Raw genomic sequence first — 16,672 nt, forward strand, 5'->3', positions numbered from 1 at the left:
CATGCTATCAACCACCTCACTTAATACCTCTATTGTTGCCAAGTGAACAACAAAAATAATAATGTTTCTTATTTGTCAATTGCTTCCTAGGCCAAACTCTTCATATGTTATTACCTATTACATAATAATTAGGCAGCTTGAGTTTGTAATCCCTGGGCTCTTTGGGGCTTCCCTTGTGGCTCAGCTGGTAAAGAATCTGCCTGCAATGCAGCAGACCTGGGTTTGATCCCTGGGTTGGGAAGATCCCCTAGAGAAGGGAGAAGCGACCCACTCCAATATTCTGGCCTGGAGAATTCCATGGAATATACAGTCCATGGGGTCCCAGAGAGTCAGACACAACTGAGTGACTTTCACTTTCACTTTCTTTCACTCGGGCTCTTTTGATTGAGGACTTTCTTGGGATTTTGACTTATTCTTTTCATGGCCTTCCAGCTGTTTAAAGGCCTCTGTGCTCTACATCAGGAGGTCTAAGCCAGGATTCCCCAAAAGTCATTCTACTGAACAGTGAGCTCTGCAATGTTTCTTGATAAAAATATTTCATGTCCAAATAAGTTGGAGAAATATCTTGTTCCCCTGTTAGTGCTTTACCAGTAACAGAAAAGAGCAGAGGGAGGGAGAGAGGGAGGGATGAAGTGTTCTATGACTTATTTCTCACGTAATCCTTTTTCTGCTTCAAGTAACTGATGTTTCTGTATACTGCTCTGTGTTGATTCATATAATCTTGCCTCAATGTTCAATCCATTTTCTGAGTTTAATTGTTTGAGTGGTTTCATTACTCTTTTCACACTACCAAGGTCTCGCTTATTAATCTGATTGTAGGCACCTGGGAAGAGCAATTTTTCTACTGTCTTTGAAAGTACCTAGCAAAGTTCTCAGCACATAGATGATGCACAAACACTTTTGATATAACAACAGATGATTGAAAAACAGTGGCACCTAAATGTAATCAAATCCATACTATGCACCAAACTTTGTTCCATGCATTTGGTATTGGTATTAGAAAGAGGAAATGTAGAAATATAAGCAAAGTACTAGATCTGTCCCCATTTTACAGATGATAAAACCTGAGGCTCTCAGAGACTGTGAATTGTCAGAAGTCCTAGACTGCTGCTGCTAAGTCGCTTCAGTCGTGTCCGACTCTGTGCGACCCCATAGACGGCAGCCCACCAGGCTCCCACATTCCTGGGATTCTCCAGGCAAGAACACTGGAGCGGGTTGCCATTTCCTTCTCCAACGCATGAGGGTGAAAAGTGAAAGTAAACGTGAATTTGGACCTGAATTTGAAGCCATCTAGCTCTGACTTTGAAGCCAGTGCTCTTTCTATTAATGTATAGTTTAAGGCTCATAACAATACTTTAGATATGGAGTACTTATTATCCCCATATTTAATGAGGAAAAAGAGTCAGAGGGTAAGAAATATGTCAGCCTAAATATTCTTGTGTACTTTAAAATATACCCTTCATATGCTGGGTACAGTGTTCTATGGATATTCAATAGATATTCAATAGAACTTAACAGAACTCAGTGGAATTCCTTTCTTTGCTCTTCATTCCATTCTGTGTCTCCAAATTTCCATCTAGCAATATATACAAATAAATAGTAATATAATATGAATAAAACTTTTCACCTGAAAAATTACCTTCTATTTAGTTGAAGAGAGAGTTAAATAATAAACTACTAAATGGCAAAGATTAGAATCAGTGGGAATAGGAAGAGCAAGTGTGGACAGAACAAATTGTAATGCTAACGCTCTGGTGGATGCTCATTTAAAATATTTTCTCAGACTTATGCCTCAACTGAGAGCTTGAGGACCAGCCAGTAATCATTTAAATTTTTATTTTTACTTTATTTTACTTTACAATACTGTATTGGTTTTGCCATACATTGACATGAATCCACCACAGGTGTAATGCGTTCCCAAACATGAACCCCCCTCCCACCTCCCTCCCCATAACATGTCTCTGGGTCATCACCGTGCACCAGCCCCAAGCATGCTGTATCCTGCATCGGACATAGACTGGCGATTCAATTCTTACATGATAGTATACATGTTACAATGCCATTCTCCCAAATCATTCCACCCTCTCCCTCTCCCTCTGAGTCCAAAAGTCCGTTATACACATCTGTGTCTTTTTGCTGTCTTGCATACAGGGTCGTCATTGCCATCTTTCTAAATTCCATATATATGTGTTAGTATACTGTATTGGTGTTTTTCTTTCTGGCTTACTTCACTCTGTATACTCGGCTCCAGTTTCATCCATCTCATCAGAACTGATTCAAATGTATTCTTTTTAACTGCTGAGTAATACTCCATTGTGTATATGTACCACAGCTTTCTTATCCATTCATCTGCTCCAGTAATCATTTAAAACTGGCAGAAATGACGATTTTTAAATGAATGGTCCTAGGCCAATGAATAACCACAAGGAAAAGTGGGAAAATGACTTCCATGTCATACCATGCAGAAAAAGTTATTCCAGAAAGATCGTACAATTCAACATAAAAGGGAAAACAATAGCCTTTGGAAAATAGTATGAAAGAATAGTTTCAAGTATTTGAGGACAGGAAAGGTATTTTTAGGGCATAAAATGTGTGAAACAGTTGTAAAGATTAACAAATTTGACTATATAAAAATTAAGATATATTGTTTATCAAAAGACACCCTTAATAAAAGGAAAAAGTAAACTGCATATGAGAAGACATAAATAAGTGATGAATGACCATATATAAACATATAAATAACTTCTAGAAAGATAGATACTCAATAGAAAATTGAAAATAATAAATCAGCTCTTCAAAAAGAAGGTATCCAAATGATCATAACATTTGAAAAAGATCTAACAGCATAAATCATAAGATAAATCAAGTTAACACCACTAGCATATTGTAGCACACACCTATTACAATGGCCTAAATGTGGCTCAGACAGTAAAGCATCTGCCTACAATGTGGGAGACCAGGGTTCGAACCCTGTGTTGTGAAGATCTGGAGAAGGAAACGGCAACCCACTCCAGTATTCTTGCTTGGAAAATCCCATGGACGGAGGAGCCTGGTAGGCTACAGTCCATGGGGTCGCAAAGAATCAGACACGACTGAGCGACTTCACTTCACTTCAAATGGACAATACTGACAAATGGAAATGTAGACTAAGACAGGGAGCTACTAGAATTCTCAGAGTCCCTGAGTAAATCTAGTGCAACCACTCAGGTAGGCTTGGTATTGACATTGGTGGCACCAGAAGTCTCCTAGTACTTATGCCCTGTGTAGTCCCCTCCACATCAAGTTCATGGTTAGCCATGTGACTTGACAATGATATGTCAGCAAACATGACCCAGGGGTGAGAAGTATTCCTGCAACTTTCACTTCCTATTAATATAAGTGAAACTGAATGTGAAAGCAGGACAGGGCTGAAATGGGATTAATGCTGAGAAATCACCTGTTGCTTCTCCAGACCAGTGAAATCTGTCGCTTATATCAGGCACCAAGAACTAATTCCGGAAACAGTTTAGTCTTCCTGTGAATTACATGTAATGAGAGTGTGCTTATAAACTGGAAAAAGTTCATTTCCCTATCCCCTCTTCAGAGGTTCTCTTTTCTTCAGAAATTAATAGACAGTTTCTTTTCTCTAAACTTCTAAATGTAGATAAAAGTCTAGGGTCAAAATAAAATTACTGGCAGCTTTACCACTCAGAGAAGTCTCCAAGTGTCTAGGCTTCACCCCTATTGAAAAATGACCACCCAGAAAGCTAATGCTTCAGGCTCCCTAACACTTTGGGAGTTTAACCTAGGTTCAGTCTTGGCTAAAGCTATTTCTACTTAGGGAGATAAGAAAAGTTTTATATTATTCTTTCAGATGAGAGAAATTAACTGGTAGCTACCTCAATTGTCCAGCGAGATTAGGGTGAACTCTGTAAAGGAAGGCATGGGAAGTTCTGGACGTCATCGCAAATGGTGCTGCCCCGCACTCACTGGAAAACGGGATGCTGTTGACCCAGGGAAACATGTCACATACCAACTAAAACAGTGCAAAAGAATCTTACCTGTTCGGCTGTAGGAAAAGTGTAATATTTCATGCTACTTACTAGTCACTTTCAGTCTACTTATATGCATGTACTTAATTCTTTTTACCCTAAAATGAGATAGTCTTCTTTCTTCTGCCCCATTTCTGTAGTGTAGTGGTTATCAGGTTCGCCTCACTTTCATAAATTTTTAAATGTGAATCCAAACAGAAGATTTCAATGGTAAATTAAGTGGAAGATTTTGTTCATGAGGGTGATTGTATGTTGATAAGTCACTGTCATATCAATATGTTTAATGAGCTACTTTGATAACACTTCTCCAGTTTTCAAAAGGAAACAGATTTTACCTCATATATCTCACTGTTGACATAAATGGCCAGGGTTTTTCGTGACTGGCCAAAAAATCACCAGATGCATTAGGATCATCTTTCTCTTTGCTGATGTTAACTGTGTTAACTAGGCACACAGTTATATTGTGGGGATTTTGACATTCCTCCTTCTGAACGCAAAATACCCTGATGAAAACTCTTCATCTGTTTAGACTGGAAATTCTAATTCATCCCATCTCTTCCCTTGCAGGCAAGGCAACATGGCCTCAGAGGCCCAGATGCCAGGCCCAGAATGTCTCATTGAGAACATTAATGGGTGACTGCTGGTGAATCCAGAAGCTCTGAAGATCCTGTGCCATCAGGTAGCCTGTTGTGGTGGTGGCTATCGTGGGCCTCTACTGCACAGGCAAGTCCTACCTGATGAACAAGCTGGCTGGGAAGAAAAAGGGTGAGTGACATGGGCAGAGCCCAGCCAAGTCCTTTCTGTCCACCCACACCCCCAGCGTGAAGCACAGTGATGTGAGGAGAGGACATGAGAGACCTGGGAGGGATATTGAAAGCTACCTTTCAGTCCACAGCTATGTTCTTATCGTCACTATGACCTGTATCAGATCACAGCTCTTTGCACTTTGTCTTCGTTTCTTTTTCAAAATCACAATTTTTTCCTTTCCTAGAAAGACAGATGTGATAATAAAAAATAAGTGATGTATGTAATAATAAACCACAAGACATTTACAAAAATATTCATGTAGTGGGAGCATTTGTATTGATCTTTAAGATTTAAAACATTTTAAATCTGTATTGTTTATTCTTATTTCTTTTCTTATTTTTAACTGTTGTTAAGTTATACATGGGCTTCCCCAATGGCTCAGCAGGTAAAGAATCTGCCTGCAATGCAGAGATGCCAGAGACCCAGGTCTGATCCCTGGGTAGGGAAGACGCCTGGAGGAGGGCCTGGCAACCCATGCCAGTATCCTTGCTGGGAAAATCTCATGGTCAGGGGAACCTGGTGGGTTATGGTCCATGGAGTTGCAAAGAGTCAGACACAGCCGAAACGACTGCACATGCCCTCATGCAGGATACACATACATAAAATTTACCACAAAATTTACCATTGTAACATTTTTTAAAGTTCTGTGGTATTAAGTAAATTCACACTGTTGTGTAAACATCACTAACATCCATCTCCATAAATTTCCCCCAACAGTAATTCTATATCCTAATAAACAAAATGCCCCAGCCTTTGACAACCACAATTCTATATTATCTATAAATTTGACCAGTCTTGGAATCTCATGTAAAGAATCATATATTATTTGTCCTTTAGTGATAGGTTTATTTCACTGAGTGTGATATCTTCAAGGTCAAACAATGTTGTACCATGTATCAAATTCTCTTCCTTTTTAAGGCTAAGTAATTGTATGTGATACCTGTTTGCTTATCCAGTCATCCAGTTTATGGACATTTGGACTGTTTCCTCATTTTGGCTACTGTGAATAATGTTACTAAGAGCATGGGTGTTCAAATATCTGTTCTATCCCTGCTTTCACTTCTTTTGGGTATACACCAAGAAGTGGAATTGCTGGATTATATGATAATTCTATGCTAAGCTTTTTAAAGAACTCACCATATTATTTTCCACAGAAACTCTACCATTTTACATTCCCACCAGAAACACACAATGGTTCTAATTTCTGCACATTTTTGCCAACATTTGCTATAGTTCTTTTGATAAAGGCCATCCTAATGGGTATGAAGTAGTATCTCATTGTGGTTTTTTAAAGTAAAATATTTTTTAATATTATCAAATTCATTCAGTGTCAAATTTTCCAACTTCATTATAAATATCAATTAATTTTCATGATTCACATAAGCTGTATGCTATGTTTTGTTGCCCTTTTTTTGAAACACAGTTGATTTACAATATTGTGTTAGTTTTAAGCGTACAGCAAAGTGATTCAGCTATATACACATATATATTTTTTCAGGTTATTTTCCATTGCAGGTTGTTTTAATACATTGTGGTTTTGCTTAGTACTTCCCTAATGACTAGTAATGTTGAGGATCTTTTCATGTGTTCATTGGTCTTTTGAACAATTTCTCAGGAGAAATGTCTATCAAGTCATTTGCTCATTTTTTAATTGGGTTGACCTTTAATTTATTTGTGTTAAATTGTAAGACATTTATATATTCTGCACATGAATCCTTTATCAGATTTATGACTAGCAAATATTTCCTCCCAATTTGTGTGTTATCTATTGAACTCTCAATAGTGTCCTTTGATCGGAGAAGGCAATGGCACCCCACTCCAGTACTCTTGCCTGGAAAATCCCATGGGCGGAGGAGCCTGGTGGACTGCAATCCATGGGGTCGCTAAGAGTCGAACACGATTGAGTGACTTCACTTTCACTTGTCACTTTCATGCATTGGAGAAGAAAATGGCAATCCACTCCAGTGCTCTTGCCTGGAGAATCCCAAGGATGGGGGAGCCTGTTGGGCTGCCATCTATGAGGTCGCACAGAGTCGAACACGACTGAAGCAACTTAGCAGCAGCAGCAGCAGCAGCAGCAGCAGCAGCAATGTCCTTTGATACATAAGTGTTTTAATTTGGGTGAAGTCCAACTTATATATTTTTATTGTTATTTATATTTTTGGTATTATTTCCAAGAAATCTTTGCTGAATGCAATATTGTGAAGTTTTTCTCCTGTATTCTCTTCTATGACCTTCATAGATTTATTAATAGCTCTTAAGGTCTTTGATCCATTTGGGTTAAATTTTGTAGAAGGAAAGCTTTCTCTCTTTCATTGTTGAATATTATGTTGGCTGTGTTTTTTTTATATGACTACTATTATGTTGAGATTTTCCTTAAATTTCTAGTTTGTTGATTGTTTTCCTCATGAAAAGGTTTTGCATCTTTTTAAGTATTTGATATTCTAATTTCCCTGTTTCTCTGATTGTAAATAAGATTAATACTTGTTGTGGTTTCAGTTCTCCTAAACTTGATTCTGTTAACTTGCATTCCAACTTCCAGAACCACCTGATAGTAGAATTCCACCCTCTCTTTTCCCCATGCCCCCTTGAAGGCTTCTCTCTGGGCTCCACACTGCAGTCTCACACAAAGGGCATCTGGATGTGGTGTGTGCTTCATCCCGAGAAGCCAGACCGTACTCTAGTTCTACTTGATACTGAGGGCCTGGGGGATGTGGAGAAGGTAAGGAATGAGGTTCCAGTTTGGACTAAGCCCTCGTGTCTGAATGTCCTCTACACTTTTAATTTTCCTTTAAATAAGACCTTTGTTTAACCATGTTTTTTCATTTCTGTTTATATGCTATGAAACCAAGCTAGGAACCAGGGGTTAGGAAAATATTCATAAGGCAGAATCCTAGAGGAAGAGCATAGTGGTCAGTAGACAGTATCCTAATTAATAAAAAGCTATAAGCTAAGCCAGTTAACACAGATGCATAAAGGGAGTACAGATAAACTCAAAGGGATGAATTTTATCCTGCAAAGAACTTTAGTTAAGGATTTAGGTTCCAAAGCCCCATACCCTTGGCTTTAAATTTAAAGTCGGTCAGTAACTCAGTGACTTTTGTAAATTATTTGACCTTTTTAACCTCAGCTTTCTGATCCGTAAAACAGGTGTATTAGATCTACATTTGCCTCATAGTATTGTCTGGAATATTTATAAGATAAGAAACGGGAAGTGTTAGGTGAACAACAATATCCAACTGAGATAGAAACAAGTATTAGTACCCTAATAGTAAGACAATTTTTCTGTAAAAGTAAAGAGAAAAATTAAATTTAAATTACATTTAAGACCTTTGACTGCCCACCCACAATGACTATTTGCTTTGCAATTATCTACCAATGATCATAAGAGGGTCTAGTGAGAATCAGGGTAAAACAAAACACATCAGAAAACTATTCAGTCATTTTTGCTTGGATTTGGTTTTCTTTGTCACCAGTCTTGAAAGAAAGAAAAAAAAAACCTCAAGTTAAATGAGCATCCTTTTACTACTGCTGATCAGGAAAGTGCCATTAAGAATGAAACACAGTCCTGGTAAAATATGTTCTGATTTCCAGGGTGACAACCAGAATGACTCCTGGATCTTTGCCCTAGCGATACTCTTGAGCAGCACTTTTGTGTACAATAGTATGGGAACTATCAACCAGCAGGCCATGGACCAACTGCAGTATCCTTTTGGGATCCAAACCACATCAAAGTCAGAGGGGAGACCAAACTTTAAAAAACAGCTGACTAACCATGAATCCTGGTGAAACAAACACGAGAAATATAAAAAAGAATTCAATGGCAAGGGGAAAATCCTATAACCTACCGAAGAATTGATACTTGGGATATTTGGGTTAAGAACAAAGGAGAAACAAGGCTTTGTATGTGGAACTAATATAGGATGAGGGGGGTACTCTTTATTCATGCGAGTTTTCCTTATTTTGCTACTCAGCTATGTGACAGAGCTGACAGATAGGATCAGGGCAAGATCCTCACCTGATGTGGATGAGGTTGAGGATTCAGCTGACTTTGTGAGCTTCTTTCCAGACTTCATATGGACACTGAGGGATTTCTCCCTAAACTTGGAAGCAGATGGACAGTCCATCACAGCAGACGAGTACCCAGAGAATTCCCTCAAGCTTAGGAAAGGTAAAGGGGACTTAGAATTGGTAAACAGATGACAAAACACTAAAAACTATTGTTCCTTAGTTTTCTGTCAACAGTCGTCTTCTACTTACAGTTTCTATTTCTTCTCAAGGGGTGGTTACTAAGAAGTAATGCTTGTTTCAGTTCAGTTCAGTTGCTAGGTCGGTCCAACTCTTTGCGACCCCATGAACTGCAGCATGCCAGGCCTCCCTGTCCATCACCAACTCCCGGAGTTCACCCAGACTCACGTCCATTGAGTCAGTGATGCCATCCAGCCATCTCATCCTCGGTCTTCCCTTTCTCCTCCTGCCTCTAATCCCTCCCAGCATCAAAGTCTTTTCCAATGAGTCAACTCTTCACATGAGGTTGCCAAAGTCCTGGAGTTTCAGCTTTAGCATCATTCCTTCCAAAGAAATCTGAGGGCTGACCTCCTTCAGAATGGACTGGTTGTCTTCTCCAACACCACAGTTTAAACGCATCAATTCTCCAGCACTCAACCTTCTTCACAGTCCAACTCTCACATCCATACATGACTACTGGAAAAACCATAGCTTTGACTAGACGGACCTTAGTTGGCAAAGTAATGTCTCTGCTTTTGAATATGCTATCTATATGAATAATAGATTTGGCTTTAGATTATTTTTCTCCCTGTTCTAAGAATAAATTTCTTTGCCTTTCACCTTGCCCTGTGCTGTGATTAGATTGATATCTCCATGCTTAGGGCTTGTGGTGCTGTAACTAGCCAAAGAGTAGGAGTAGAATGGTCATTTATTTGAAGAAAAGAAATTCAAGCATGATCCATGCACAGTTCAGGGCTGGTAAAGGATTGCCACAGGCAAATATTGTCCAATCTAGCCTTCCAGCTGGTTTTTTAAATATGATTTTATTGAAACAATGTCATACCCATTCATTTAAAGTTTCTCTATGACAGTTTTAGGCTACAATAGGAGACTTAAGTACTCAGAAAAGAGACCATCTGGCTTGCAAAGTCTAAAATATTTACTGTTTGCCCTTTACAGGAAATGTTTGCAAGACCCTACATTAGGCAAACTCCTTTTTCCTTCCTCCAGGTACCAGCCCAAAAGATAAAACTTTTAATCTGCCTCAACTCTGTATCTGAAAGTTCTTCCCAAAGAAGAAATGCTTCATCTTTGATTGGCCCACTGATAGGAAGAAATTGGGCCAGCTTGAGGAACTGTGTGACGATGAGCTGGACTCTGAATTTGTGCAACAAGCTGCAGTCTTCTGTTCCTACATTTTTAGCAGTTCCAAAACTAAAACTCTCAGGAGGCATCAAGGTGGATGGATCTCATGAGTCCTCTTAAAGTATTCACTCTCACTATTAAGACTAGAGGATGGTGTGATAACATCCATGTAGCTTCAACTTTGAAAAGTGCACATCTACTGCTATTATCGTGATAAATTCTAGGTGGCACCAACACTTCTGATAGGTTTTATTAGTCAGACTTCATAGTTGAGAAAAGACACAAAAGGCAAAGAATAAAAGCTTTAAGAGCTGACAATTGTCCTAGTAAACTGGATCTGCCTTGTCCAACATGGCTGTCCCTAGACAGGTATGCCTATCTAAATTTAAATGTAGCTAATAAAAAAATATAGAAATTTAACATTCTGATCACAGAGCTATGTCTTAAGGGCTCATACCTACTGAGGCTAGTGGCTCCCACCCTGGACAGCACACACAGAATACTTCCAACACCACAGAAATTTCTCCTATAATGCTCTGCTAGAATAAGCAAAATGGAGGGCTCATTTTGATTTGCTCCACAAATATTAATTAAATGTTTTCCATGGACTTACTAGGGCTGATAATACAGACATAAATGAGAGAGATATGGTTTCTGGCCTAACAGTACCTGCAGGTGAAGTAAATGTACTCAATAAACACAAAAGTTTCTCAACTGTTGATGTATATATACCTACTGAGGATCTTGCCAAAGAGGAGGGTCCTAAGTCAGTCAAACTGGGGCAGAGGCTGAGAGTCTGAATTTTTAGTAAGTTTTCAGGTGATGCTGTAAAATAAATGGTTGGTAATAAACAACATTAGAATTAGACAGAATAGAAAGTTTCCTCACTCTGCCTACAGTAAACATCATTATAGTTCTCTGTCGTAGGTTTAGAGACCCTGGTGCAGACCTATGTCAATGCCATCAACAGTGGGGATCTGCCCTGCATGGAGAATGCAGTCCTGGCCTTGGCTGAGATTGAGAACTCGGCTGCAGTACAAAAGGCCATTGCCCACTATGACCAGCAGATGAGCCAGAAGCTCTAGCTGCCCTCAGAAACCCTCCAGGAACTGCTGGACCTGCACAGGGCCAGTGAGAAAGAGGCCACTGAAGTCTTCATGAAGAGTTCCTTCAAAGACATAGACCAATATTTCAAAAAGAATTAGTGGTAATTTTTTTCTCAAGTTTACACATGTTAGACTCTTGGAAAGTAAAGTATTACTAGAAAATGAAATAGGTGTTTATTTTGTGAAAAGCAATTTTTCTAGACAAACATTATTTGTTATCATAAGAGGAACCAATTTTATTTATGATATATTTTATTATGAAGCATTGAAACTTTTTTCTTTCATGAATAAACTAATAATCTTCCCTATAATTTCATTACATGCATACAGGTAATAATCAGAACTTCTAATCAAATCACAGACTCATTTTTATCAGGCCGATTGGATATTTTGGCCAAAAGCAAAGAATATTTTATTCTTAGTTATCATGAGCAGGTTTATATTGAGCTACATTTATTTCACATGCAATCATTTGTCCAGTTGGAAAATTAGGAGTTTTCTCCAAAGGTGAAGCATGTAGCTAGTAATCTCTGCTCCAAAGGTTACCCTCATGGAGAAAGAGGCCTCTGTAGAAAGTCAGGATCAGGAGGAAGGATATGATTTTGTTGCATTTCTGTGAGTTCTTCTAGTGATCACAGACATTTTTTGCTTTTATTTGTTTGAGAAGCTTTTCCAGAAATTTGGAGGTCAAGCTAACCTCTTTAAATTCTTCTGTTTATTAATACTTATATTTTACATTAAAGGCCAAGCTGGATAAAAAGCAAGATGACTTTTGTAACCAGAATCTTAAAGCATCAGAAGATCATTGCTCTGCTTTACTGAAGGATATTTTCAGTCCTTTAGAAGAAGATGTGAAACAGGGGATTTATTTGAAACCAGGGGGCTATCACCTCTTAATGGAGAAGAGGCAAGAGCTGAAGAAGAAGTATGTTCAGGAGCCCAGAAAGGGCATACAGGTAACCAAGTTTGATTCTGGGAAGCTACTGATGCCTTCTTGAGGTGACAGTGTGACCATGTGTGTTGTACACAGATGCGCAATTATAGGACCAACGTCATTCAGGCTCTCATTCTATAAACACGTACAGGGAGCCTGTTACACCAGGTATAACCAATGTGCTTATACAAGAGCATACCCTAAGTTAGCAATTGAGTTATCAACTGGATTACCAGATGTATCCAAAATTTCAAATAATGTCATCATGTATCTCTCTGCCTGTGGCTGCCCCCAGCCCTACACTTCCCTCCCTCCCATTCTCCCTCTACCCACTTTATTCAGATCCACTTTCTCCATGATGCCTTTATTCTCCAACAAGCTCACCCCATAAGGGACCACAGCACCAACAGCTCCAAAATCAGAGCCCTCAGTTTACAAGCACAGAGAATCACTATTTACATGTATATCAACGTCTTAAAAAGGATTCTGCTTGGGAGGGCGCCTTGCTTGGCCAGTCTGGAGCATGTGCTCAGCCCAGTGACAGGGAATCTGATCATCAGGCACACCAGGGCCAAGAGGAGCAGTTCCTAGAGGGAAAGGTGGAAAACATGAATAAGTGTTTACAGTCATTTCCTACTACTAACCCCATTATGTCCGGGTCCCAGGCTGAGGAGATTCTTCAGGAATATTTGAAGTCCAGGGAGTCTGTGACTGATGTAATTCTACAGACAGACCAGATGCTCTCAGAGAAGGAAAAGTTGATTGAAGGTGAGGAGCAAGTCAAGAGACTAGACAGCCTCAAAAGCTCTTTAAAGTTCTAACTAATTCAGCTAGGTGAACTGAGGAGCCTTAAACTATAGCAACATGAGAAAAGATGTCTCTTATTCACTAATATCTTTTCTGAGTAGGGTGTATGCAGCCAATAGCAACAGTGATAGATAACTTTAGATGGAAGTAAGAGGCAACTTGGTCTCCACATACATTTTTATTTTCCCCCTTCCTCCTGACAGTGGAACGTGTGAAAGCTGAATCTGCACGGGCTGCAGCAACTATGCTGGAGGAAATGCAAATAAGGAACCAGCAGATGATGGAAGAGAAAGAAAAGAGCCATCAGGAACATGTGAAACAACTGACTGAGAAGATGGAGAGGGAGAGGGCCCAGTTACTGGAAGAGCAGGAGAGAACTCTTGCTCTCAAACTGCAGGTATTTAAGTGCAACACCGTGAGGTTCCTGTTATTCTGTTTTCCCTCCACACTCCCTGGTCACAAAGGTGGCCCCGCAGTGAGAACTTGAAGCCCAGAAGAAGGACCTTGCATGCTTACTTGTCCTTTTCAATCCCTGTTTGTCTGCCTGAACTGGCCCCTGCAGTGTCTCGTTACTAAAAGACTTTACTTGCAGTTATGTCGCACCTAGTCTTTTATCACTGTATCTGTCAATCATGGTAGCTGTTATCTGCTAGGCATTAAAAAAAAAAGGTCTTATCCATATCAAAGCAAGACCTGTCATGTCCCTAATACTTAGGAGATGAAAGAGAGGTTCACACAACACTAAATAACTTTTATAGGGTCACAATGCATGGGAAGATATCTGAACTGTCTTCACCACTTAGAGAGATTCATGATTTTTTTTTTCTGTCACAACTGGTATGACCTTTAGCTATAAGAAATCCTTCATAAGCAGAAGGACTCCTTAACTCACACTGCTGTGTCTATCTGTCACTCCTACTGGTTTCCTATGTCCTGCTCCTAGTATGTGTTGAGCTGTGCAGAAATCCAGTATGGTCAAGTCTGGGACCCTGATTCCCTCACCTATATTTTGGTTCTTCTGCCACCAAGTTGTGGAAGCTTAGGCCAAATTTCCTGATCTAAGATTCAGACAATGTATCAGATTTTGGAAATCCTTCTATTTCTATGTTATGTGTGTATGCGTGTGTTATAAAAAATAAAAATGCATAGATAAGACTCAAAGACTCAAACATGTCATTAGGTTGTCCACAAAGGTTGTATACAAACAATGGGAGAAAAAATTAAGACTGCTAATTGAGATTTATCAACATATCAGGATGAGCTTATGTCAGGAGATACAAGTCAAAAATCTTTCTTAACTCAAGGAGACTCAGGAAAAGCAATCACAGAGATAGAAGACTTAAGAGAAAGTATAATGAAAATTAATGATAGAGAAAATTTCAAGAAGAAGTTCAATATTTTTGAATAACCTAGAAACTTACATTACCATATTTAAAATAGATGGCCAATGGGAATCTGCTGTATGGCTCAGGAAACTCAAACAGGGGCTCTGTATCAACGTAGAGGGGTGAGACAGGGAGGGAGATGGAAGGGAGTTTCAAAAGGGGGGGATATGTGTATACCTATGGCTGATTCATATTGAGATTGGACAGAAAACAGCAAAATTCTGTAAAGCAATTATCCTTCAATAAAAACTAAATAAATGAAAAGTAAAAAAACCAACTTCTTGAATGTGGAAACTAGACAGTAGGGAGAGATTCACTTAATGATATGCACTGCTCAATTCCCGTGTGTTTTTAGGAGCAGTCCTGACTACTGCAGGAAGAGTGCCCAGAGGAGAGCAGACGGCTCCATAGCGAAATACAGAACCTCCAGAAGGAGATGAACAAACCAAAGAAGGGGTGTGTCCTAGGCTAAAGAGTTAAAGAATAGGGCTTTCCTGGTCACTCTTATTCAAGGCACTACTCAAGAAGTTTAAAACTAAGAAAAGCATCACCATACTTTATAATATTTAGGTTTCACATTTTCACTACACTAAAATTTGCAAAGACATGCAGTTCTATAATTGAAGTCATGTGCTTCTTCCTCACAATATTGTAAACTGTGTAACAAGACACACTTTACCTCTGTGCCAGCACAGGAAGTATCATAAGCTGGTACCACCCAGGAACTTCTTCTTCCAGATGACCACTAGTTAGACAAGTGGATACTGAGCAAAGTCTTAGGTCAAAGTCTTGGGATAGTTGGTCATGAGTTTGACCAAATGCACAAGAGGTTGGGAAGAACCATTCTAGCTTCTAGTAAAGGCAGTATATGGTGTCCCATTGTTTCAAGACTGCACCATCTGTGAGTAGTGATGTGACTCCTGGATACCTGGAATGGGCAGTGCTTACTGGTGAATCCCAAGCTAAGGCAAATCACCTTGTATATTGATCTAGAAGGTCTACAGAATTTCCACAGGAAGATGGAAGAAACCATTAGCATGATTATAACCTGGATCATAAATAAATGGGCTGAAAAAGGAAACTTTTCAGTTCAGTTCAGTCGCTCAGTCGTGTCCGACTCTTTGCCACTCCATGAATCGCAGCACGCCAGGCCTCCCTGTCCATCACCAACTCTGGGAGTTCACTCAGACTCACATCCATCAGGTCAGTGATGCCATCCAGCCATCTCATCCTTGGTCGTCCCCTTCTCCTCCTGCCCCCAATCCCTCCCAGCATCAGAGTCTTTTCCAATGAGTCAACTCTTCGCATGAGGTGGCCAAAGTACTGGAGTTTCAGCTTTAGCAGCATTCCTTCCAAATAAATCCCAGGGTTGGTCTCCTTCAGAATGGACTGGATGGATATTATTTCAGTTTGGAAGTAAAACTGTAAAATGTTGAACTTTACGTTTCTGATTTTTTATAGTTTTTCACCAAAAAAGTATAATGTTTTAGTTTATATAGCCATGATTGGCTAATGTTTTCGTAAAATCTGCGATAGTAACTATTCATGAGTATGTCCTCAACTCTGCCATAAAGCAACCACAGATGATACACAAATGGATGGTATGCCTGTTTTCCAAGAAACCATTGTTTTAAAATACAGCTGGCACTCAGAAGCCATAATTTGCAGACTCTTGCTTTATATAATAGAAACATTCATCAAAGTTTTTCACATCTGCTTTATGTTCCTTGCGTTTGTAAGGAATATAGGGATTACATCACATATGTTAGCACTGTGAAAAAGATTATACAGTGTTTCAAAATATTACATGATGAGAGAAAAGCAGGGAAGGAGCTAATGCCACTGAATCTACATTAATAAACCTGCTTGTTCTGGTTGCCTTGGGACCCTTTTTTCCACAGAATCTTTCCTTCGTTTCCCATCTGCATGGAGAATGCCTCCTTCCACAGTTAGGCAAGTGCTGATAAGTAGTAGTTTTTTACTCAAACTGCAGTTTCATAGGGGACCACGTGAGACTCAAGCATATTAAGTGGAGTATTTATGTAAATTCACTCTGTAGTTCCCACACTGCACTGCAACAAAGGAGTAAACCAAATACATTTTTATTAGTTAAACTTCATTGTAGAAAAGAATAACTCTGCATTCAAAACCTAGTAGTGGTTTCTTTGTTAATCATTTAAAAATAAGAAAATTAAAGCTAAACAAAAGTAACTCCCTTTCTAATTTTGT

The 16,672-nt window shown here is 39.2% G+C and overlaps 1 pseudogene; it reads left to right on the forward strand.

Moving 5' to 3' along the window:
• Positions 1–4,608: 4,608 nt before the first annotated feature.
• LOC101113817 (guanylate-binding protein 1-like) lies at positions 4,609–14,915 on the forward strand (annotated as a pseudogene).
• Positions 14,916–16,672: the final 1,757 nt, after the last annotated feature.

The sequence above is a fragment of the Ovis aries genome, chromosome 1 (assembly GCF_016772045.2).
Source record: "Ovis aries strain OAR_USU_Benz2616 breed Rambouillet chromosome 1, ARS-UI_Ramb_v3.0, whole genome shotgun sequence".
Classification (NCBI taxonomy): Eukaryota; Metazoa; Chordata; class Mammalia; order Artiodactyla; family Bovidae; genus Ovis; species Ovis aries.